The following is a 26,964-nucleotide window of genomic DNA, read 5'->3' as shown; positions in this document are numbered from 1 at the left end:
AAAATACTCCAAAACAAAACTTGTGACTGCGATGCATTCAGTGAGCGTGTCTATCACGCACGCATCCGGAGATGCAATGCCCCTGGCAACATCACGCAACCTCCTGGATCACTTCCATTTCAATGCTTCTTTCGCGATGGGTTTTGCGCAATGTTGGTCTTTAACCCCGGGGAAGTACTTCCAGGCTGAAACTCGAAGATGGGCATCAACTTGTTCAACAGGACGAGTTTTTTTAATGACAGTGTTCTTGTTTTGTTTGAGGATGTGCGTGAGCCGCTGCAAGCAAGAACGTAGCCTACAATTGGTTGTACCATGTGGACATGTATTGTCTTGCAAAGATATAATTTTCGACTGTTCCTGGAAATTGTGAAGGCGAGTTCTGGCAGCTGATCTCTTGATACAGAAATTGGCAGCGAGAATTGACACGCCTAGAATCACGACTTAGCCAGGGAGTATTTCAAAGTTCTCAGAGGAAACACAAAGTCACCTTTCTGGGTGTGGAGCCAACTCCCACAATTTAGAATGTGTGAAAAGTCCCATGTATAGCAAAGACAAGAAAGCCCATTACTCATGAAACAGGAAGCTTGGCAGAGCAAAGCATCCATTTTAGCTTGCACTTGGGATAAACTAGAATGGGCTTCTTGTTGGAAGTTGTGGTTGTTTTCGGTGTGGTGACAATGGTCAACACTGCATCACAAGCAGGTCCACAAGGAAGGTACCACGGCAATGGAAGATCATCAACTATTGACATGGACGACATGGCACAAAACATGGAGGCAGCTTCCGAGCTACTGGACTCTGGTTTTGGGGATGAAACAGGTGTAAGTATCAGATGACTTGATGAACGTTGTCTTAATGTTCCCATGTTTTAAATACATGTATACCAGCATCAAAGTCCATTCAGTTATCTCAAACCATTCATTTCAGTTCATATATTGCACAACTAACACATTTAAAGGAAGTACTTCTAAATATTAGCATTCATTTTTAAACTTTAAGTGAAATGTACGGTAACCGGAAAAGGACGTTAGCATCATTCCAAAGATGTACTTCTATGTCTATAGTGTGTCAATAAGCCTCTCGCATTGGACTACATCGTAAACACACACCTTGGTAGGCTAAACTAATGGATTTCCGAGGCATCGTTCTAGATCACTTTCTATGTTGCCTACTAAATCAATTATTGTGTATTCATCGTACATTTCCCCATATTAAACATACAAAACTATGCGGGCACTGAACAATTCTCTGCCACTACAAGGAGTCTCTTCAACCGTTTAGATGATGTAGATTGTAATCCACAAGACAACCCGTTCTAGAGCATCAAGTCATCTGCTACTGAAATGTGTTAGTTGTCCAATATATGAACTGAAATTAGTTTTGATTCTATTATTGAGTGGTTTATGATGTCTGAATGGACTTTGGTACTGGTATATATGTATTTAACACATGGTAACATTAAGACAATGTTTCAGGGCAGCGGCCGTTGGGGGAAGAGCTATGCTTGGAGGTTCCCGTGGGCCTTATAATGAATGTGGAGTTAACAGTATAAACATGTGGGGCCTGATTTACAAAGTGTTTTTCAGTGGAAAATCTGTACGGAGTAGCTCGAATACCGTTTTGAAACAATCGAACCATTTTGTTCCCGCCGATTAGAATGCCATTGTTTAGATAGGACTAAATCTGATTTGAGCCGGTTCACCCAACCATAAGCTATTCTACTAAACTATACTGTGATAGATCTCAACTGTACCAAGTAACCTATTGTGAGCTTAATATACTGAGCGACCATACCAACTGTGTCACTTCGCCACCGCATGACATATGGGATAACAAACCTCTACTTGTACGTTGCGTGGATGTTGGCAGTCACCAAGGAGCTCTGACCGTTTAAAAGACATGAGACTGCAGGCCTAGTTTCTCCTTAATAAGGTTATCTAACTATATAGTATCAATCAGGGACGTCGTTTGGGGGTTGCCAGAGGTCGCAACTGCAACCTCTGTGGTTTCCCTTGCGACCTCGAGATAAAAAAAGAAAGACATTTTTTTTTTTTGGTAATGTAAGATCCTGGGCTGTGGCCAGCACCATGTGGCTCTTTACTTCTGGAGTGGCTGGCTTTCTTGTTCAGGCCCCTTTAAAAAAAAAGAAGAAAAATAAGAACAGGAGTGCCACAAGTCTAACACTTTCAGCACTGACCCTAAATAAGAAAGAATAGGAATACCAAATAATGTGGCTTTCTGGAATTCTATACAATAATTGCTAGACTCATTAAACGTTTATTTCAGGCACACTTCGGGGGCTAGTCACTGACTTAGTCTGTTCTTAAACGCCTCAACTCAGCCTTTCATCCTTCTGAGGTTGATAAATGAGTACCAACACAGGTTGGGTGATATTGGGTGTACATTTTTTCTATATAAAGCGCTTAAGCATAAGTGCTATATAATAACACATCATTATCATTTGGTCATGGACGTCTGCTTGCATACACAGTAATTTGGTAATATGGGCCTATGCACACTGATCTTAACAATACATATGGCGATCCATTCTTGTATGAAATCTACATCACATTATAGTGATATTGTAACCATATTTTTCATAGTGTACAATGCTATATGATGCCACTTCCTGGTTTGTCAACGGGTGAAATGTCGTGTTACATCGCTTCGCGCGATATCACTTCGGGGTGGTGTCAAATGACATCACTTCTTGTGATGTCACCAGGGGGTCAAGGGTTGTGTGATGTGACTTCCGCTACCCCTGGCATTTTGGTGAAATGACGTCCCTGGTAACAATTAGATGGATTTACATCCTACATGGTTGTCAGCATCTTTTTTTATTTTCTGTGGTTTTTCTCCTCCTTTCATTCTACTGTTGCTCCATTCTGCCTCTCTTTTTTCTAGCATTGTGCCCTCCAGACCTTCCTTTCTTACAGTCCCGCTTCTTTTATCATTGGCGATTCGTCGCCCCGTTGCAGTTTTCTTTCTCCATTTAATCATTTGATCGTTTTCACCCGATCTGTTTCTGCTCCACTTTCTTGCACCTTTATTCAGCTTGCTGTTCTCCATCATTCATTATGCAATTCTTTCCTTCATCTATACTTGTCTTGCCCGAGTGTCTTCGCGAGTTCGTGTTCAAGAATCTTCGTTTGAATCCCCCTCCTTTCCATTCTGCCTGAACTTTCCCTCTAGTCACATTCCTAAACAGAGCTCCTTTTATGCCAAGAAAAGACACTTAACAGCCAGGCACCTTCTACAAACATCAATCACTAGAAAGACAGGTGCTGACAGCATGCTCTGGCAGTAGGCATTGGGATGTCACAATTGAACTTCAGTAATGTTATTGGTAAAAAAAGGTATACGATTATTGTGATAATGTTACACATCTTATCTTGCTTGCAATAAAAGAATCGATTAGCTTATTGCATCAGGCTGGTGCCTCTTAAAGATCCAGGCATTCAGTGTCTGCCATCACTTACTGTTTGATTATGAGAAACCTATTTGTTTTAGTTTGCACTTGTAGGTGGTGCTTTAGCGCCACATGGGCCAACACTATTGATATGGATTATAGTGAAAAGAAATTGGCATTTGATCCACCATCTTCACTTTCCATACAGCCTCATTATGAGTTGGGCGGTGCAGTAAAAATGCGGCGGTAATACAGTTACTGCCGCATTACTGCAATGCCCAACTATGATTTCGGTGGAAAGTTGGGAGATTCAACTCCAGCTACACGCTACGAGCTGGAGGTAAATGCGCCATCTTTCCACCAATTTCAGCAGAATTACTGCTATTGTAGTTCTGCCGAAATCCCCCATGGAGGCCTATGGACTGCAATTCAATGGGGACTAACACCGCCACCACCGCTTGTAATCCAGAAATAATACCACCAGCCCAAATAGTGGTAATGGTAATTAAGCTTGGTGGAATCTCTGTGTATTTACCTTTGAGATACCACCAAACTTGTACTCCAGAAGTAATACCACCAGACCAAGTGGTGGTAACAGTAATTCCGTTTGGTGGAATCTCTACGGATTTACCGTGGAGATACCACCAAACTTGTAATGAGGCCTATTGTCAATTGTTGCTAGCTCTGCGTGGGGCTGTTTTGATTTTCTGCCTTTTTTAGTTACTGAAAGAACCTCTCTATTTCTTCTACCTTTTTCATAGATTGCACCAAACTGTCCTCCACCTGCCCCTGAGAAGACGAGCGTATTGCCATTAAGCTACGAGTCAATAAATGACGAGGTAGGTGCATCAATTAGAAGTTTCATTTGCCTTACAGAACAAGGGCAGTGTGATACCATAAGTCTGAGTGCCCCAGTCGGAAATCATGTTGACCAAGTCAACACCTGACACTGTGAAATACAAGGAAACCTTCCCACTGCCCATACGGAAATAGGGGTTGTGTAGGAGCATAGAGCATGCTTGCTAGATAGGTGTCATGCCATATAAATACCATACATTCAGGGCATGACTGCTTCTTTAAACATTTTCTCACTGTGCCATCTTCTCTGCACTTGGGAACTGCCTTTAATGAGATGCAGTAGTTGTTCTGATAAACCTTGCTAAGAGGTATTTACATTTTACAAAGAATCTAGAGGGTCCTGGTGTGGCCCATTTACTTCCCAAACCCCAGTAAACTCCTGGTGACATTTTGAAATTGGCCCACTACACACAACGACTAAAGTTTCATTTTGAACAATGTGCAAAGTACATGCATATAAGACAAGGACTTAACAGTTATCCAGCGCAAGGTTTTTGCTAGGTACATAGAACAGTGTGGAGTAAAAAGTTCTATTTGAAAAACAAAAAAAGTCAATTTAGAAAGACAGCTCCACCACCGCTCAGAGTGGTCATTCTAAATAGAGCTGCCACTTCCTTTGCTGCACACGAGTGCACGCAGAGGTGCGGGGGGCTCACAGGAAGTGGCCGGGCCGGAACAGGAAGTCGCTGTAAGTGTACATGTATGAACGGTGTATGTATGTTTTTGTGTGTGTATAGAGAGATGGAGGGGATGGGGTGGATGATTGTTTGTAGAGAGGAAGGGACGGGGTGAGGGAGTGAAACTGGGTTGAACTGTGTTTGCGTGTGAATGTGTGCAGGGGGAGTTGGAAGAAGTATATATTTGTTGGGGAAGGGCGAGGTTGGGGAAGACATCAGGAGGTTTGGCGGGTGCAACCCCCGATATAAAGGAAATCCTGCTAGTGTGGGCAAAGGTGAGGGTAAGGGCAGTTGGGGGGGATCACCCCCCAAAAATGTCATATGTCCGAGACAAGAAATGTATACCCCTTTTAATCAAAATTAATAACATTGACTATGGCAAGAGATAACTTTCTTTGCACTTTGGAAAATCGTCCTGCTCATGTGGAATATTGGGGCCCTGTTGTGAGCTAATCTATCCCCATGCCCTATCTGCTGAGCTGGGGATAGTAGTGGCTGTGGATGTTACTGAACATCTGAGTGCCAGCTAGGTCAACACAATATCAACAGAGTTAAAGGTTTGAGAACCAAGATGGCGTAGTAGCCTATAGGAAAGTCAGGCTGCAGGATTGTGCTTCATGGCATCGTCTGATTACAAGCAGGTGCCAGCAATGGCTGATCCACACCACACAAATCCACATGATCTATTAATCATCACAAATGCAAGCACTCCCACAGAGGGCAGATCTTTTGGAGGGACTAGACCCAGATACACACTGCAGGTGTTTGGACAGTAGTGTGTGCTAAAGGAGTCAGAGATCAAGCAACGGAGGTGGTTGGTGATGAAGTGCGGCTCTGGAATGCAGGCAGAAGGAGGTTGAAGGGAGCAAGACAGAGGAGGATGAGGAGGAGTAGAGAGGAAGATGGAAGCAAACACCAGCAGAGGTTACAATAAAACATCTGGAAGAGGTTTGAGGAGAGATTAGAACGAGTGAGGAAACTGAATGAAAACACAAGGAGAATAATGGAGGAGAGATTGGAGCTATAGTTGAATTGGAAGGAAACACCAGGATATTGGAAGAGATCTAATATATGCAATGGAGGTTGAAAGGAGAGATCAGATGTAGGATGAAGAAGGGGGAATGGCAGTGTTAGCTGAAGGTTGGAAGAGCCTCTAAATGAGAGCTGTTGAAATATCAGGAGCAGTGCCACCCAATCTGTGAGCCTGAGAGGGTTAGAGTAAAGAGCATGTGGCAGAGCATGAATGAGCTGAATCAGGAGGGAGAGGCTGGAGAGGACAGGATAGGAGGTTCATTTGATTGGCTATGATTTGTATTATTTGCAGTGTGATTGAAAAGAGACTGAGCTGAATAAATTGCATCTGGGTGCAGATGGAAATATGGGTCGAAAGATTGTCATGGTCACAAGACACAATTATTGCAAAAAGATACGTTTTTAAGGCCTCCAGAAAAAGTGATAATTTTAGGCTGGGGAGCTAGAGAATTCCAAAGGCAAGGGCTGTTCACTGAAACCCACCTATCACATTTTGAATTACAGGGAGAGTTAGAGGTATGCAGAAGGACTTAAGAAAGCAAAGAGTTTTCATAAATCGACACAATGGAAACTTCTTGGCTAAATATAGGGGTGTTCAGCCATGCATGCATTTGAAAAACAATCAGGTGAGCTTAAAATGAATTCTCTGCCTAACTGGTAGCCAATGTAGCAATTGACTAAACAAAGAAATTGATGTAAATTGGAGTAACTGAGAAATCAGAGGAACATTAGCATTCTGTGTGGACTGTGGTCCAGCAAGTTGGCCTTTGGGAATTCTCACCAAGAGGTGATGGAACAATCCAGTTTGGAATTGACAAGGGCCCCCACAACAATTGGGGGATCATCATTTGTAAATAAAAGGGAGATCACAATGCAACACATGTAATATAACAAAAACACAGATTTAGCAATTTCACCTGATCACAACCCAAACGGACTGCTAAGTACAGTTCCGATTATTTATCTTTCTGGAAAAAGAGTTGGGTAGGCCAAAAAGCAGAGGCAGTCAGGGACTTTGGTGATGGCTATTCAGTATGTGTTTTCAGAGCAAAAAGAACAACCACTTGTTTTACGGGGATTTAGGTGAAGCCCATTGTTCAGGATATAGTCTTGAACTTTGTTAAAGCAGGAGGAAACACATGAAAGTATGCACATACATCTCACTATCGGCAGCTTATAAATGGTATTTTTAATCATATCAAGTTTATTTGGATTGTTACAAATCCATAAAACTTAACAAAAAATCAATGTTCATAGCATCACATCCATAAAGTCTAGACATAAAAGACCTCTCTAATTATCGTAACTATTTAGAGCAGATATAATGCAAATGTTTCCCCAGCATACAAGTGTTACAATTCATTCTTAGTTCCAGACTGTTGAAAACCATAAACTTAAGATGGCCCTTAATTTCCCTCCATCCATTTACTTCTCCTTAACAAGCAAGGGCAAAAGTAACTGCCACATTTGTTGAGGTGAACAAGAACATCATTGCAGGTTGATAATGTCTTATTCCACGGTTTCAGAGAATGCCAAGTAACAAGAGTGTCCTTAAATCAGTATAGAGTGGACAAAACAAAGTGGATCAAGGTCTCATATTCCCCAGAAAACAACATCAGTGTATTCCCTCTGAGCAATCCTTCATCCATTTTTAAGTTACTGCCCTTACTGAGAGAATATCGAAACCTGGCCTTCGCAAGAAATAACCTTTGTTGGGTAAACGTCAATTGCGAGAGCTATACTATTGGCCCGTCAAATGGAGATCACATAACTGTAAATATGCCCTTACCTGTGGTTTGGAAAGCATTTATTCTTCTCTGATTTCATTCAGAAATTGCATGTCCTTTCATTTTTGCTCTGTCCTAAAGATGCTACTAATGCTTTCCGGTTCTCAAAAGATGAAGCTATTGATAGTTTGTTTATCAAGGACTTAACATGGGTTTACCAACCTACTTTATAGTATTGACCCATTGTGATCAAATGTCCTATTGAATCCTTTAATAGGCCTCCAAATTGGCCAGCCCATAGTGCCTCCAAAGGTTGAATTGGTCTCCCAAAAATCAAATCAGTTAAACATGTAGTAGCAGTGTCAAGGTGGACTGAACATACAGGGAGGAACCATTAGTAAGCACGTAAGAAAATAGTTCTTCAGTTTTTGGCAACACTTCACCTTTGCAAATCCCCAAATCTCACAGCCCTAAAACCCCATTGAGATGGCTTTACCCCTGTAGACTGTTAACATATGCTCTACCGAGGAATGTTACAAGGTCCTTGCAGATGTAAAAATTCCTTTCACTATTTGACTTATCATAACTGTTTGCTTAAAAAATTGATCATACCAATTCAGCTTACTATCAAATCTGATCCCCAAGTAGTCAAAGGAAGAGCAGTGGAGAAGCAACTGCCCTTCCAAGATAACTGGCAGAAACTTAGTAGATGTCCGGGAGACACACATAACATAACATTTAGACGGATTAATCTGCAAGCCACTAGCCTTTATGTAGGTGGAATATTCGTCTACCATAATCTGTAATGATCTGGATGTTCTGGCCAGCAGAACAGCATCATCAGTGTAACTGAGAAATGGCATCTGTCTTAATAGCCTCCAAATGGAAAGCAAGGGAGTTAGCATAAAGAGTCAAAAGAATGGGAGCAATGGTACATCCTTGAAAAACTCCCTTATTAACCAACATTGGTTTGCTCAGTTCATCGTCTAAACCATAGTGAACGCAGACCCTTGAGTCAACAAGAAGAGACTCCATCATACCGAAAAATGGGTTTGTTGCCCCCTTACCACTGAGAGCTTGCCAAAGAATACTCCTGTCCATCTGGTTAAAAGCAGAGCTGCGATCCAAAAAGGCCACATAGAAAACCAAAAAATATTTGGTCAGAATAAGATATAGATTAAAGCATTGATGCACAGTGATGGTTCCTGTACTGAGGGCTAATTGTGTGTCAAACAGAATGTTATTACATGCTTTTATTTGACACCCACTCCTCAAGGCATTTCAAAATTATGCAGGAAAAAAGCTTTGAGTTCCCTTCCAATAGAGTGACTGGACAGTAGGATGAGAGAACAGACTTGCTTCCCTTTTTTAGTGATTGACACAATAATCCCCACATTCAAACCCTTTGGAATTTGGTTTGAGAAGGGAATAGCATTAACATCTTCTACTATAATGGGCCCCACAAGTCTGTCTGTGAGCAGAATAAATCAGTAGGGACACCATCTCTTCCTATAGATTTAAAAGGGTTCTGCCTACTCAGGACAGATTCAGGTTCCCTAACTGTAATTGGATTTAAAACTATCCTTCTTGCCCTGGTGCAGGGTAACATTTCTCTAACTTGAGGCAATGCCTTTGGAGTTGTATAATTCTTTAAAGTTTCTGACCCAATCTTCCTCTGCTATGTCAAGCACGGGGATGGTACCTATGCCCCTTACCTTTGTCCAACCAATCTGTATTTCTCACCACAATAATCCACAATGCTTTGGTACCATACTTTACCTCTGCTGGACATAAAGCTTCTCAATTTTTGTTGGCAAGGTCTTCTTTTCGCCTCGCTGACAGTGTCATTTAGGAATCTCGTTGCCTAAGCCAAACCATTACTATATCCACTATCGGCCACTTTAATGCTGCAAGGAGAGGGTTTTCTTTTTTCCTTATAATTGTCTGACAACCAGGATCTTGAGGTAGAAAGACCCTTAACACTGGCTGCCATTGAAGTGCTGCAAATGCTCTTGGAGAACTTAATTAATTCTGCATAGTGAATTGCTGTCGGGTCTGCATGAAGATTCAGGCAAGTCGACATCTCTTCCTAGTTCCAGCAACAACTTTGGAACTCAGTGAAATACTGTTCCTGGAAGTCCACAGAAGCAGCCCCTCTCTACACCCCCTTATAATTGGAGTGGAGTATACAGTGGTATTTCTTGCTGTACTCCATTCAGGGGCCCAAGAGAGTAGTGAAGGATTATGATCGCTTTCAGACCTCCTAGGGACTTCAAAACCCTGACTGCACCCAGGGCTGGACTGGGAACTAAAAGAGGCCCTGGAAATAATTACTGCGGACCAAAAGAGGCCCTGGAAATAAATTTCAAAGTGGCCCCATATGACACATTTTCAGCAAGCCCAATGCTTTTCCTATGAGAACATTTGGAAATACCACAGAAAAGAGGCCCAGGGTGCAGAGGCCCACCGGGAAATCTCCAGAGTTCCCTAAAGGCCAGTCCACCCCTGACTGCACCCCCACCACCTCATCAGCTCTAACAGATAGTTAATAATACTTTGAGACCTGCCATTATCAAAGGGATAATTACCCTCCTTGCCTGAACTGAAACAGCCATTCACAGCCTTAAAACCTGTTTTGGAGAGTATCTTCCACAGGAATAGGGCTTTATTGGAGGTAACTGGATCAGTCAAAATTGGTTTGAGACAGTGAAGGCCCTTATTTTAATTTACTTATTTTGCATTTTTTAAGCGCTCACACAGCCCACGGGCTTCGAGGCGCTGTGACAGGAACTGTTTTTTTTGTTTTTAGTTGTGTAATTACTTTTTTTGTCTTAGTTGTGTATTTATAATGTGCTTAAATACCCAGAAGTTTATAAACGTGGATCCGGGGATCGAACCTGTGTTCCTTCGTGTCTTCTTGCTTCCAAGGCGAGAACATTGCAGCTGAGCTATCCTCCCTTACCTCATCTGTAAATGTAAACAAAACTTCACCATTCCCTAGGCGAATATAAAAATGACCCCTGGCAATAATAAGGACATCGAGCTTGTCATGAATGGAGTCACCTGTATTAATCTTTTTTTAACAACGATACGATACGCATCTTATCAACCATTTCCGAAGCATATTGATGTAAAAGTTGACTATTTCAAAATGACTAACCCTTTGCTGAAAAAAGTAAAAGTAGATATTTTCTTGGTGTATTGGCTCCAACCACCAGGTTCAGAAAAAGAAGCACCTTGAAGTCCTTAATTGAAAGATATTATTATTATTATTATTATTATTATTATTTATTTATTGTAAAGCACAGCATGACCATGGGACTCAGGGCACACAACTAACAATCAGACATAGACAGGACAGTCACAAATTAAATGGTCAGAGCAGGGGATTGTTGGGATGCAGGGGTGGCTACACTTCAGCCTGGTTTAAGATTAAACAGATGAGTTGTGACCAATCTGTTGAATTCTGTGAGAGAACCGGCGGCTCACAATGCAACAGGGAGACCATTCCATGCTTTCGGTGCCTGTGCGTCAAAACTGATGCCACCAAATAAGGCCATTTTGAAATTTTCCTTGGACCGCAGGTTTCAACTTGACTGACTCATCATCAAGCAGTCTGTGAGGTAGCCATTCATTGACAGGGAAGTTGAATTTTAAGCCTGCAATGTTCCACCCAAGAATATTAAGAGAATGAGAGTCAGTTGTGATAATGTCCTGAGCATTATGATTCGATGTTTCCTTCCCGATGTTCCTATACCCAGTCAAAACAAAAGAAGTGATGGCTGGAAGGTTTAGAATTAATCTCTAACCTCTTTCATTGCTCTGGGCAACCCTCCAGACCATCGTTCTTCACCTGCCAAGTCATTACAAAAGGGAAAGACCATATGCAAATCAGGCTTGGTCCCACCCCAAAAAAAGGGCAAGACCAGGCTGAACTGCTTGGCCACATCCCTTCCTATACCCAGTCTTCAGATGGGCATCCCTAGACTGTTGGGAGACCATTTTTAGTAAATCAATGTCATTGGGCAATTGCTTGAATTTAGTTTCTGACCCTTTCATACTCTTGTTTATATGTCCCGAGCCCTTCCCACCATCATTAATATGTCAATCTATCTCATCCAAGGACTCAAAACAGGTAAACCTGTTTCCAAGGGGAGTGGTTGTTTATACCCCAACCCCGGGAAAAGGTCCATCCCCATCGTTAGTAGCAAACCTCCACCTAACGGGAGCGTATGTAGGATTAGTCAAGATCAAATAATATTTTCCAGGATGGAGAAAATTGCCCTTTTGTGGTTTCAATGGGTAAAAACCGTAGTTGGGTTGTTCAATGCGAAGGTGACAAACTTTAACCAAAATAGATATGGGAGGAAGGTTTTGAATAAATCTGAACCACTGGCACTGCTCTGGTCAACCTTCCATACCACTGTATTTCAGCCTGTCTGCACCACTGCAAAAGGGGTCCAGTCATATGCAAATCAGCCAGGTATTGCTACCAATGGGAGCAGTCTAGCCCAAACTGTTAGGGAAGGTCTCCTCTGGACAGAAACACAAGCCGCCCCAGGCATGTTTCAACTTTGTTGGCCTCATCAGTGAGGTGCAGCTTGGTATCCTATGGTGCAGAAAGCAAGGGACTAAAGTCTGGGCATACCACCACTCACACAGGGAGACAAACTATTACCGAAAACTAATGAGTGGAAGGTTTTGAATAACTCTAAAGCACTGGCACTGCTCTGGGCAACCTTTCACACCACTGTTTCATAGCCAGTTTGCACCATTGCGAGAGGGACCCAACCATATGCAGATCAGACAGGTACTGCCACCAATCGGAGCTGCCCAGCTCGTACTGCTAGGCAAGGTCCCATCTGCACAGATACACAAGCAACCCCAGACATGTTTTGACCTTGTTGCGCCTCATCAGTGTGGTGCAATTTTGTTTCCAATGGCGCAGTGAGCAAGGGACCCAAGTCTGGGCATACCCTCTCTCACACAGGGAGACAAACTATAAACAAAACATGTGTGGGGATTCTAGCAGTTTGTGCTGGACTGCCCCTTTTGGGGTGCGGCCAAGCCTGATTAGCATATGAGCTTTCCCCTTCTGTAATGGTTTGGCAGGCTGAACATTTTGGTCTGGAGGGTTGCCCAGAGCTGTGCCAGTGGTTATGATTGATTCAAATCCTTCCAGCCATCACCTTTTGGTTTTGCGTTAGTTTCCCCAAGTGGGACAGTTATGCCCAGACATCGGTCCAGAGCCTTCTAGGCCTAGAGAACTAAGCTACTCCTCACTAATGACATCCAATGAGGCCAAGAGATGTCTGGGGATGCTTGTGGTCTTGTCTAGATGGGATATGACCTAGTAGTTTGGGCTGGAGTGCCCCTTTAGGGTTGGGATCAAACCTGCTTTGGATATGGTCTTTCCCCTTCTGTAATGACCTGGCAGGCTGAAACATGTTGATCTGGGGGTTTTCCCAAGCTGTGCCACTGGTTATGATTGATTAAAAACCTTTCAGCCATCACCTTTTGTTTTTTCTTTAATGCAATGGTGATACAGTCCCCAGGGAAACAGTTTGTCTCTTAACCAACCCACTCAGAATGTTTGGCCATTAGTTAATCCATAACCCTGCGTAAATTGATATTACAGGTGTGCTTAATGAAGTGGGTTATTGTGTTCATATGTCTAATGGTGTCCTCAAATTGATGGGGTTCCAAAGTTCATACTTTGGTCAAAACCACCACCAGGGAGAGGCCTTGGGTGGGTAGTCTAGTCTAAATGTAGAAGGGGTTCTTTTCGGGACTCCGATTGCATCTCATTATAGCATTTGTCTTTAGAGGCATAGGTCTTTCATAGATAAAACCTTTATCGCCCCTCTATTCACTTAGTAAGGTCAATTATGTCAAACACTTTAGGCACCCTTTATTCCATATTGGTGCTGCGTGGGTACCTCTAAGCTATTTCCTGTCGCACTTTGACCACCAGATGTGTCCTCGCTGGGCCCCTTACTCACTTCAGGTTTGGATCCTGACAGATCCCTCCTATTGACCGGCCAATACTCCATGCTCTTTTCATCATTCCAGAAAACATCATCCTTCCCTTTAATGAGTCTAGAAGCCACTCGACGACTACTTTTGATCTTCAAATTATCCTGTATCTAAGTGATGATTGTATTCAATAATTATCCAGTCTTGCCAATCTTACGTGGATGTTCAAAATGTGACTCTCCATTAAAGTTAGTCTTTTACCAAAGTTGTATTCTGGATAGTTTTCCCTCAGGTGCATTAGATTGATTAGATTAGTGACCGCACCTTTATCAGGTTAATGTATTTCCCCTTGCATCTCTATAGCTGGATATGTCGTGGAGTTCCCGCTATTGCTGTCCTACCATAATTTTAGTTTTGAGGGATCCGTGAGGATTTTGGGAAGTGGGATCTAAAGTGCTTTTTATATGGCAAATTAGTTCTTCTATATCAGCCGGAATAACTTCCAAGTTGTTTCTACTATTAATCAATTTTTTTGGTCAATGACATTTTAGCATCTATGTCACCCACAACTTTCTTTAAAAAGTGTTCGATCATTTTATTCCAAGTGTCAGTCATGGCCTGTATCTCTATCTTTTGGCTTTCACCACCTTTGGTAATGGTCATAGTCTTAGGTTTCTTCCCTAACATCCGAGCTGCAAGCCCTAATGGATCGGATGTATTGCCTTTTCCAATTGTATAGAACTCAAAAAGAAATGTGGCCTCTGAGTATATATATGATTTTAGTTATGTAAACAAGATATCAAGATCAGCTGGGAAGATAAAGTATTTATATGCCAGTTGGCACACAGGAAATAAGGTGCAAATTGGCAAGGGATAGTAACACACAGTAAATAAACAACTATGTGCTGAGGTGCTTAAAAATAGTAGCAGTTCAATAAACAGATACATTATCTGTTAAAATACTAAACTTACCTGCTGTAGAAAGTGCATCAATAAGCATAAGAATAAATAAAGTACCAAAACATAAAATGCTTAAAATACTTAAAAATTGTTAAAAATATTGGATAACGTGGCCCATTTACAATTTCAAAACTTTCTGGAAAGCAATGAGATTTTATTGCCCCTTCAGTCCGGTTTCCGGATAGGGTATGTCACAGAGACTCGACTGCTCGACCTGCAGACCAATCCACTACAGAACATGGACCAAGGACAATTATCGGTCCTCATGTTGCTGGACTTATCCACAGCATTCAATCTCGTTGATCATCCCTTACTTGAGGACAGATTACAGTCATTGGCCGGGTGTTCTTCCTATGCCGTCTGGTGGATCTCTTTCTTTTTGGGTCCCAGGAACTCAAGGGTGAATGTAGGTGAAGTTTTTTTCAGAACCTTCACCGGTCACCTGTGGGGTGCCCTAGGGGTCCTGTATTTCTCAGACATTGTTTATTGTCTATCTGATCCTGTTTTTGCTCTTGCTGGTTAGCCTGGGTGTTCAGGTGGATAATTATGCAGACGATACTCAGATGAAAGTAAAACTGTCTGGTTTTTATACCGAGGATGCAGCCAAGTTGGATAGTATCTATAAGGCCATCCAGGTATGGAAGGCAGGCAACTCCCTGGCTTTAAATGCTAACAACACTTAGCTCCTAAATGTAGCCGCCACCTCTAAGTGAGGTCTCTGTCAGCAGAGTATAAACATTTTTTACTCTTAGGCATACTGATCCTGGTGGTGGAGAAGGTGAAAACTCTGGGGGTGATCCTGGATGCCGAACTGTCTATGGTTCATCACGTGGCTTCCATTTGCTCCTCCTGTGGGTTGATTACAAAACTTTTGTGTAGCATTCGCCCCTTACTTTCTCATGAGAACTTAGCTACCCTGGCATCGGTTCTCATCAATACACGATTGGACTACTGTAACAGTATGCTTAGCAGCTGTAGGCATTCCATTATAGCTGCCCTCCAGGTTTCGCAGAACGGCGCAGTGCGTGTGGTTTCCGGTTTTACCAGTCAAGCCCATCTCACTGTGGGCAGGCGGAACCTACACTGGCTGCCTGTTAAACTTAGAATCAGGTATAAAATCTTAACCCTGACTCACAAATGTGTAATAAACACGGAACCCCAGCATCTTATAGCGCACACTCAACAACATGCCCCATCTCGCTCTCTCAGACACCAATACCGTCTTAGACTGGTTAAACCCTGATTTAGGCTGGTGAAGGCTGGGGGGCGCAGTTTCAGTGTGCAAGGCCCTGATTTGTGGAATGTGTTGCATTCGACTGAGAGCAGTTGAGACAACAGTTAAGTTAAAAATAGAGCTGAAGATGTTTCTTTTTAATCTGCCTCCTGATTAGGACTTTCTTTTCTTTTTTATGAGTCGCCCCATGTTGACCCTAAGTTTCGTCTCTGGTTTTTCTCTACGCAATGTTTTTAATGATATTTGTTCTGGTCATTCGTCTTGTGGTCTTATGTGTGTGCGCTCTGAGGCCCATGTGCATGCGGCGCAATGTTATAAGAACTTTTAATAAATAAATAAATAAATAAATAAACAATTCATTTACAACCTCCAACAAGCATTAAGAAGCAGACCAACAAATGCAAAATACTACCAAAATAGGTAAATAAAGTGCCTATGTGAATGGTCAGCTGAAATTGATTAAAAATTGACATCAAAAACTGTAATAGCCCTTAGAAGACATCACAAAATGATCACCATATATCCTCACAAGCTTAAAACCAGTAAAAACAAAACAAGACAAGAGGCAGCATGCTTGAATGGCTTAGGAGGCTTATCGTGAGACTGTCTCCTCCTTCGCACTTGGCATGTAAAGTACCAACAGTATCAGTTCAAACGTTGGGAGGGGACCACCTGATTGGCTTGGGAGGCCTTGCCTGTGTTTAGGCATAGAATGTAGATCATAAAATAGAGGCAGCAAGATTGGTAGCCACTCCTGGAGTGCTCAAAATCCAAATGGAGAAGAAAAAGGCTGCATATAGCCTTCCGGGCCCCCTCCAACTTACTCACCAACTAGCTCTCTGACTTTCCCAGTTCTTAGATGTATGTCTGGTCCAGCGAAAACACTGATAGAGACCTCTGACAGTTTGCCACCTACTGCCACTTTTCTCCCTCATCCTGTTATACCCCTGAAAGGAGTGCACCATTGAAGAGACCAGTGAAGGCTTGAAAAAACTAAACAGGAAGCAATCCAGTGATGCGGCAGAACAGAAGAGTGAGTCACAGGGAGTAAAAGGGAGCCACAACGAGCCAGCGGGGAGCAGCGGGAACAGCCCACACATGGTCCTACTCTGCTCCTCCTTAGTATCCAGTGTCAGTTTAGGAAGGCATTTGAATGGTTAGGAATGCTGGTACGCCCCACAGGACACACTTCCAACCAAGCTCTGCTTGATAAACAGTGGGAAAAGCACTCTCATGGCCCCGCTTCGCTCCACCAGAGCATCCAGGGTCAACTCAAAAAGCCATTCAAATGCTGGGATGCACCTCGGGACAAACCACCAATTAAGCCATCATTGGGAAATAGCTGGGACAGTCCACTCACAGCAGCACGCTGCTCTGCTGGAGGGTCCAGGGTCAGCTTAGGAAACCAGTCGAATGGTTTGGAATGGTGGGACGCACCTCAGGACTCACCTCCACCAAAGTTCTATTTGGAAAACAGAGGGAACATCCTGCTCACAGCACTGCTACTTAATATTATGGCGTGCAAAGATGGAAATCATAGGTTGGATATAGATTTTAAACTAGAGAAGTGACAACAGGGACCCCTGAGATACAACGCAAACAATCGCCATTGAATTCGAAAGGAAGGAACCCACTGTAACATTTTAGGAATGACCATCCAGAAAAGGACACAACCACTTGAGAGCATGGTCAGAAACTCTGCTTATAATCGCTAAATGGGATAGAAGAGTGTTTCATTCACAGTATCAAAGGCCACTGATCCTTCTAACATGACCAGTAATGACAAGGGACCCTTGTCTAAATTACTAAAAATGTCATCCATGAAATTTCAGTACCATGCAAAGGACAAAATGCAGATTGTAGAGAATTCAACATCTTGATTTTTTTTTCACATGGTTTTATAATTGAATAGTCTATGCCTTCACCAAAATTTTGGGCAACCGTCAAAGCACAGCAATAAGGTGTTATTTTTTAAAAGTCCCAGGATTAAGTGAGGGTTTTTTTGTTAGAGGAGGGAAGGATGAACACAATCTTGAGATACGGAAGGATTTATGAAATTACAGACCATCACAGTCAAAGCGTTAGCATGCTAAAGGGCGATAGAGGTGAGCAAGGCATCAATCTGAATGCTTGTAGGTTTTTGAGTGAGTGACAAAGTGGTAACTGCATCTGATAGGACCATTTGAAACTCAATATTGGCCCTCAAAAAAAGAGTCTCAGTCATGTAAGAGGGGAATTCTAAATAGGATTTACTGTGTATGTCATTCTGAATCATTTTTAACTGGGACACAAACAACATTGTTAAAATCATTGGCCAAGTTTGAAAAGGACACAGGAGTTGATTGAGTTACTAGTAGGGAATTGCTTAAATAATTTAGGTTTGGACAATTTGCCTAATGATGTCTTAATAATATTAAATGAAAGGCGGTCCCTGCATTTTATTCCGATGTTCTCTTTCCTATGATACTCCCACTGCAAAATTCAAAGAGATCGGAAAAAACAGAGATTGGAGTACTTGTTGGGGGGGGGGTGAGAGCAGAGAGAAGCGTGTTTCTATGCACTGGTGTAGATAATTGTCACAGAGGTTGTTTCAAGCCTAGACAGAGCAAACAGAAGAACGCCAGTAGAGCTTTTTAATATATAATTTATAATGCATGGAAATGAAAGACAGAGGTAGGGAGACATCTAACCACATATCTAATAAGGTGAAAACAAAGAAAAACAATCAAAATTATTAGTAAAAGAAACAGACATAGTAACTGTTTTAGTCCCCTAACAGAGATCAAGGCCAGGTATTATCCTAAGCAATGTGATGCAGAAGTAGTTGGAAATAAGAGTCTGTGGCTGCAGATAATGTCCAAGAGTTTGGCTGAATAAGAGTTAGGGCCAGGCAGGATTTGAACATGAGAGTAATACAACCACCCCGGTGAGAACTCTGATTGACTGATTTGACGGACACATTCTGTTGGACTAGTAGTTGAAAAATAGAAGACTAGGCCTCTTTAATGAAAATAACATTGAGTATATGGCGATTGTGGTAGAATTGCTCACCACACACCCAGCATTAATCCAAGTTGATTGGGGAGAACTCAGAGGCTCTAGAGGGGAAAGCAGTGGTGGAGGTAAAACAGCCAATGGGGTAGAAGTAGGTCAATGATAGATTTGGCATGCCTAAGTTCATGCAGGCTTCTAAGAGAGGTACATACCTGTCTCCGATTAAGATATACAAGGAAGTCCATTGAGTAAGTCATAATTTTTAAACATGAGGGACAAGAGGGAGAAAAATAAATCAACAGAGTCGTGCTGGGTAAACCAAACCCTCAAATGTGAACCTACTGACAGAGCTAATTGTGACCAAGGTATTTAGTTTCTGAACTGAAAGCCAAAAGCAAATATAAAACAAAATTGAGAATGCTGTACCAGGCCTGAACAGGCCTAAAAAGGCTCACCGGGAAACACGGTTCTGGCGGTTGAGACACCTGAGAAGTATGTGTTTAGGATGGAAAATCCAGAGTCAAGAAGTTAGAAATGTAAGTGTCAAATGTCCATAGTATTAAAAGTAGATCATTAAAAACAGCCCCAACCTAAGCAAGCTCTAACCACACATTATGGAAAAAATGTAAAAATTGCGTCGCAGGCAGGAAAGGAGGTGCGAGAATGATTCCATGAGGCATTTAGATGAGGTAACCTATCAAGAAGGAAAGTGAGGGTAGGACATTGGAGGACACTAAAATAGGGATGTCATAATAGAAAAGACTCAAAACCACTGGACCCACTCAAACTATAGGTGGCTTATTAGTGCTGTATCCAATTTTCCACTCATGACAAGGCCTAACATGCCAGTAAATGTAGGGCCCAATTACCATAGAAGAGGGAACTCCCAGAATTGAGTCGGAGAAAAAGAAGACCAGAGACAGTGAACCAATGAGACAACGAGACAAGAAAGAAGTGTGAAGGACAATTCCAAACATATAGTCTGTGATTGTAAACAGTTAGCTTACAAGGAGGAGCACAAGCAGACTGAGATTTGCAACCTAAAAGATTTGAACTGTTACAAGTACCGATTTGGCCAAAATGTGTAATTAGCCCAAACTGGAAGTTCTTGTGCCTGACTGATGTTGATCCACCTTTCTAGTTGTTTTATGATGGTGCTTTCCTTTTTCCAAGAAAATGTTACCACTGTTAGAGGTGGTAGACATGTACATAAGAGAAATCAATTTCTAGAGCTTGCAATCAATTTTAATATTTCAAATGTTTCCATTTTCTTTTCATGACATTTTATCAAATGCTGATGAGAGATCTGCATGTGGTATAGGGGCGCACCGGTAAATAAGATACTTGACTATTTGTGTTCCACTTTTGGCCATGTATAGGGGAAGACAAGGTAACCTTGGGAAGTCCCATAATTAGATAGTTAGATAGCTAGAAAAAGCCATGGCCTTTGGGACTCCTTTTAGAATGACAAAAGGCAGTAGGGAGTGTATTTAAAGATGGAACATCTGGAAGATGGAAGCCTGGCCTATGGTTGAGGAATCACTTTAGGAGGTCGCGGTTAGTGGGGACTCTCTTATTGTGATCACAAGCAAGGTTTCTGATGCATATATCGAAGAATTGAAAAATAAAACCTTGACACTTCTTCCATTGTGGTTGGATTATTGTGGCTATCCATGATATAACCTACATCTAGCCACTCACATTTGCATTCACATTTGTGCTCAGGCTGAACTGAAGAGTCAGTCATTTGGATTCAATCACTTCTCACTTTTGTTTGTAGCAAGAAACACAGTGATTTGCTACATCCACTAGTTTCTGTGTAGGGCTTTGTTTGCCACCCCGCAGACATAGTATTCAGATGTTGCTGTAGATACAGCATCAAACCTTGAACAACGGTTGTTGCCATAGACTATTGTGCCATTTCCGCTTGTTTTTAAATCCCAGAATTAAATGACCAAGGTAGATCGCTGGGGATCCATCTTTTTCGGTCTGAAATTATTTATTTGTGCCCATTATGTTTTTCTGGCACATACCACATGAATCCTCCCTATGACATGTTGCCTTTCTTATACCAATTGTACACCAGTTCTTGGCTCCTCGGTAACATCTCTCTTGAGTTAAATGCTGTTGCACCTTATTGAGCACTATAACCCTCATGGTTTGATTCATGTGTGAACAAGAATGGTTATAACAATGAATAACAGTCCTGAGATAAACCTTTTGTGCTCCTCTCTAATATTTGAAAGTCTTTGCACAAATCTCTTAAACCCCCAGGAATTCATGGGAATATTCTGTTACCAAATTACCTGCACAATCTGCACCAACCCCTGATATCTGCTGCAGCAGAGCTTTTAGTTGTGTGCTTTGGCGAACCAGAAGAAAGAGTTTGACTACAGTGGGTCGTAGTCCATTTAAAAATAAGCACAATGCCTAACTGAACATATAGCTAAGATGGCAGTTCCCTGCCTTCTAAAAATAAAAAAACTAAGGGTGCTCATCAAAGTACAAATCAAATGGTCTGGAGTCCGAAATCCTAAGTAACTAACTGTCCATACCACTTTAGAAAATCTACCTAAAAGCGAAACGTGGGGCTGCACAACCACCTAGGCATGGGTCTGCTGTGTGGCCTGACTTGTGGATGACTTATTCTCAGCCTCAAAATTCCTTGGAAATATGTTGTTACAATTCACTATCCTTCAGGGTTTTAGTTAAAGATACAAATATCCTTTGTGTTGTTTCCTCATGCTCCCTTGAATAGAAAACATCTTCTTACTGTACTTTTTCTCAGAGTTTACCAGAGGTCAAATGCCTCCAGGATCCTTTTTTACACACTTCTCTGTATGCCACCTTCTTGGTACTGGGACTCCCCTAAGTTCTGTTGCTCTTTGGTAGGTATATTGGTTCTCAGTCCGATTAATAACCATAGGGCATCTACCCTCTTGGGCACTGCAGGTTCTCGTTCAGTTGGCAGCTTCCCCAACCTTGATATATATTGTTCATATATCTTTCACTCCGGTTTACTCTTTGTCGGCTTTCCCAGCCTTGATATAAAACACGCATATTCCTTTCACTGCTTTTTACATAGGGGGTTTGCCCGTTAGATTCTCTCAGATTTCTGTACTGGTGGCAGCTTCCCCCACCTTGATTTATAATGTTCATATCTCTTTCACTCAGTTTTACCTGGGCCGGGTTCCTGTTCCATTCCCCTAGGCTCTTGTACTCATTTTTCTTGTGTCGTCGCGTACGGCATTCTTGCAAGCCGAAGTTAGCAGTCCCCCACGGCATCCTCACTTTGGGAGCATCCACTTTCCTCTTAGTTCTCGTCTCTTCGGGAAATGCACTTGCCATGTGGAACTCGGGGATCCAGGGTCTGTTTCTCTCCCTGGGGTCGTCATCAGTTGCTGGGCGCCAGGCCCACATAGTTTTCTAGTGGTCTCACCACCAGATAAGACGGTTCTCTTTCCATCGTTGTCCGTCTCCTGACTAGAGCAACTTGCTCGGTCCAATGGCTGGCCTCTCAGCCTCCAGCTTGCAGGTCTCGCTTTCTCCACACTGCTGCTGGCTCCGTGGCTCATTGTTGCTCCACCCCTCCAGAACGTCATCTGAACACAGTATCACCCCTGCGTAGCTAGGACTCTCCTCCCTCCATAGGAGTCCCTCCATTTGCATTCCTTCTTGTGTTTAAGTACATCATTATCATCGAAAGGAGTGTGTCCTCCTTCCTTGATGGTGGTGTTTCGATGAAGTCCAGCATTACCTGAAGCCAACGGGAGGAAGGAGGATCACTGGTAGTTGTAGTCAAAACATGAGAACAAATAGTTTTCTCAAGTCCCATATAGGTAGACAATGTAGTCCAGTCGGGGAAGGCCTCATCGGACTGGCAGTCCTTGTCCCAGAAAGTGGAGTCACTCCCAGTGAGGTCCCACTTGCCCAGACCCCTTGAGGGTCTTGCAGAGTGGGCTCACCTCCCTAGCCTCACTGGGGTGGCTCTCGTCTTGGGAGAAGGGATATATTGACCAAATTCGTCACAGTGCCTACTGCACAATACCCAAAAAGCGCAAGCATGTGAAGGACTAATATTGGATGCGGATGGGCTCACTTGGTTGGCTGGCACATGCCATGCTTGGGATTGTGACCGGGTTTGCAAACCTATCTGAGGGCCCGATTCTGAACTTCATGCAAAGTGAGAAAAGTGTCATTCCATTATGGAACAACACTTTTCTTATTTGCTGCATAGTATGCACCTGTATTTATATAGAGAATATAGAGCAAGTAATAAATGTGTTGTTTTATCACGGAATAACACTTTTCTTCCGTGCTCAGAATCGGGCCCTCAGTCTGGGTTTAGGACTTTGCACGCTGAGCGGTTGTGGTGTGGGAGCATTTTACTGCTATGGAAGATGGTGCTGCAGTGTGGTTCTCATTTGTTGCACCGATCATTTCAATTATATCCTCCTCATTTTCTTCCTTGTCCCCTACCATGTCCCCATCTGATGTTGATATAGTGAAGTAAGTGGAACCATCTGGGTAGGAGTGCATGAGCACGCTCCCGCCTCTTATTCACTTCCATTACCGTGTGTTTTTCCTCATTTCTACATATCAATTGTCAATTTAATATGTGTAGCCTTCATCTCCCCCATTCTTTACCCATCAACCCATTTTGTTGCTTCCTCAAACAAGTCTAACATTATTTCCCATTGCACAGAATTTACTGCACCTTTTTTCCGTTGCGTAATCATCATATATGTAGCGGGTTGGCTTAATAAAATCTACCACCCACAGGGAATTGATCATGCAAATCCTCCTGTGTCTTGGAGATCCATATTTGGAAACATTTGCACGCACTTGGCTGGTAGTAGGTGTACATATAATGTGCCGGAGTACCCCATTCTGAAATAATGCAGTATTTTGAGGACTCCTTTCCCATTTTGACTCTACTTTTATTTGTTTTATTTTTTTATTTTCAAAAGTTCAGACACAACTTGTTTTTATTCACAGAGTGGAGCTGCTCTAATGCTGTCTCCACGGGATATTTAAGGCGCACATGCATGACATAAAACCGGCATTTACTTCCCGTAGTTTATTTTCAGTATGATCCTCTCAGTCTAGTTTTCAGAATGTCCTTTCTTCACCCGCTGTCTGCTCCCCTCTTCATTCTGCCGCTGTCCCCAGCTCCCGTCTATACTGCCACACCTATTATGCTTTTGCTATTAATATGGTGCTATAAAATGTCCAACCCTTTCAAAATGAATGTCTCTAATGTTCCCTTTACTGGGTCTGTCCTGCTGCCATATGGAATTAAATACAACATGTTTTTTGTGCATCTTTAGAAGAGACACCAACCTTTACAGGTGGTCCTCTCTCAAAACCGCAAAATGTTTCGGCTAGGCCTGTTACCTATCTTTTTACATTCACAGTGGTTGAAGGGGAGTGGTCTGTTACTCCGATGAACATCTCACCTCGGCATGATGAATTTGAGTCATGGCACCAACTGTGAAAACCCACCAAATCAATCCACTATGAAAAAAACACTCCAGCAGCAACATAGGGAGGTATATCACTATACAGCTATGGAGAAAAAGACATAGAAGTAGGCAATATATCTCCATCTTGGAAATGTGTCCAAGGCACAGATTTTCGGTGGTTTTTATAGGGTTTTACTCATGAGGCTCATACAGAAAAAAAGATACATGTATTTAGTTACATTAACAATACGCTTCCTGATGCAACATCCTGCAACCTTGAAGGACATGGCTTTGCAGCACCAGGCTGTGGCAGTACAATTATGCTTGGCCTACTCATGTGACAAATCTCTGCTGCCACGATTGCCCCATCATACATAATGAGGCACAGTCTGGTGACCAGTACACACATAACCTCTGATCCTGTTCTCAGGCAAGAATACGGAGTCCTCATGTTTAACGTGTCACATGTCACTGAGCACACCTGTGTCCCAGTGAGAAACCTATGTTACAGCTGTACAGCCATATGGGCTTTCTGTTTTCCCCGCAATGACGTCCATGTGGCTCTACGGCATCATATCGCTAAACATGGCTGTGGTGTTTCTATAACCACTAAAGTGATGGGTGAAATGTTTTGAATACATCTGGACCACTGGCGCTGCTCTGCGCAACCTGCCACACCACAGTTTTTTAGACCGTCACCGCCATTGCAAAAGGGATCTAACCATATGCAAATCAGTCAGGTACTGGCGGTGTTGCTATGACTGTTTTGGCGGCCCAACATCTGTTTATGGGAGAAATATAAAATACTGTTTGTTTGTGACAACAGAAATCAGAGTGCTTTGGCATAAGCCTACTTCCGAGGCCAATAACTGAGTGACTTGTTGATTCCTTTACTGTTTTGGTTTCCAAATGTCATGATTGTGCAACATTTCAGAGTGAATTTACCTTTTGCTTTATAACAATTTCAGTGAAATTGGATTAAAAATCATGCTGCGAGTTTGTCTTTTTACATCTAATGTGAATCAGTTTTATTCAGAATAAATGCCTGCACATTGATTCGAAGAGTGTGTGTTTGTGTTGAATAAGTTTTGCAAATGGACTGCATTGGTGATATGACCATAGATAGAAAGAATCAGGTAGACTGTTTTCTATTGCAGTTGTGATTTATTCTGCTTGTCTTAGTAATATTCCAGGTGTATTTCCCTAGTGTTAAAAGTGAAGAGCCACCTGGACATTTTTAGTGATCTATTTCAAATAAATGGAGTTATTGATACAGCACAGCTTGTTTCTTATCCCAGAGAATGGGTGTGGAATGGTGGTGTGTGGGAGCATTGTACTGAGGTTACGCATGTCAGTAAACAGGACCTAAAAAAACGAATTGGGCCTCATTACGAATTTGGAGGCAGCCATGCCCTTAATGGCCCGGGTTCCCTGAATGGGGAAATAGCGGGCCATTCCGACTGTGCAGGGCCCGGTATTTCCTCCTTCAGGGAACCCGGGCCCGATCCTTCCCCATTCCCATTCGAGCCCTCATAGGGCTCAATGGGAATGGGGAGGGAGCTAACAACGGGCCCATTACGAACAGCCCCGTTGTTAGCTCCCTGGTCCCCTCGCGGGACCCGCTATGGACGTCTGGAAAAACCAGACGTCCAGAGCGGGTCCCGCGAGGGGACCTCGTAATAGTGCGGAGTGGGTTTAACGGCGCCGGCACCATTACCGGCGCCGTTAAACCCATTCCACACAACTTATAATGAGGCCCGTCTTGTTTGCTAGAGGGTTGTTACATTTCCCTGATCTAGGTCCCCTTCAACTGAAAGTGTTGCTACACACTAGACATGAACAGTTTTAAAGAAAGGAGAGGCTACACGCTGGTGCTTGCCCAAGCCATTTTTATTATTTTATCATTTGTATGATGACATATTGCTGACAAGTGTTTTGTGTTCACTCCAGGGCTTTCTCACGGTTTATGAAATTAGGAAGACGAATAGATAGCTTTCCCAGCATGGGAGTGTCTTGCTTGCTGTCATCAGCATGCATTGCATGTCTCCTGAATATAAACACCATAATGAGCACATTTTTCCTGGAAAGGCAAGTAGTCAATTTCAAGATTTGAAACTTAGCCAATTAGGGAAATGAGCAGATGTCCTTGCTCAAGCAGGACATGCCAAGTAACACACCCAAAAGATTTTGCTGTCCAAATGAGAATTGTTCAGACATTTTGCTGTTAGGGTGAGTGTTGTAACACATGAAATGAGTGCCAAGCCTAGTGAGCATTACCCCCTCATAAGGGTTTCATGCTTGAATCATTATCACAGACATATTTATTAATTATAAAAATTGTTGGTCATTTATGTTCATAAAATGTTCTTTGATTTTATGAAAAACAGCCTAGAACTAATGTGCTATTTATCCCAACATCTTTGCGCCTGTCTGAAAATTAGAGAGCTTTTCTCATTGATTTAATTATTTATAAACTGAGTCAGAGTGCTTTATTTATAAACATTTATTTTTACACACTGAGCTAGAGAGGTGTATTTAAATTAGGCAAACAAAACCTCTTGGGGCCATGCTGAGTGCCCCAAAATAGATGTTTGCAGGGTCTCATGATTTATTGTGTGCTTGATCTATGTCT

General features: G+C 42.5%; 1 long non-coding RNA gene across 1 annotated transcript in view; it reads left to right on the top strand.

The window, feature by feature from the left end:
* The first annotated feature begins 570 nt into the window (after positions 1–570).
* Positions 571–26,964, top strand: part of LOC138569271 (uncharacterized) — a 42,803-nt gene continuing 16,409 nt past the window's right edge. Inside the window, exons 1-2 of the long non-coding RNA XR_011303196.1 lie at positions 571–821; positions 4,171–4,248. This is a non-coding gene — a long non-coding RNA (uncharacterized lncRNA). The remainder of the gene's footprint in view (positions 822–4,170; positions 4,249–26,964) is intronic.

Source organism: Ambystoma mexicanum, chromosome 2q (genome assembly GCF_040938575.1).
Source record: "Ambystoma mexicanum isolate Mex_15411 chromosome 2q, UKY_AmexF1_1, whole genome shotgun sequence".
Taxonomy (NCBI): Eukaryota; Metazoa; Chordata; class Amphibia; order Caudata; family Ambystomatidae; genus Ambystoma; species Ambystoma mexicanum.
The sequence above is the reverse complement of the archived record's forward strand: the minus strand, read 5'-3'. Positions and strand labels throughout refer to the sequence as shown.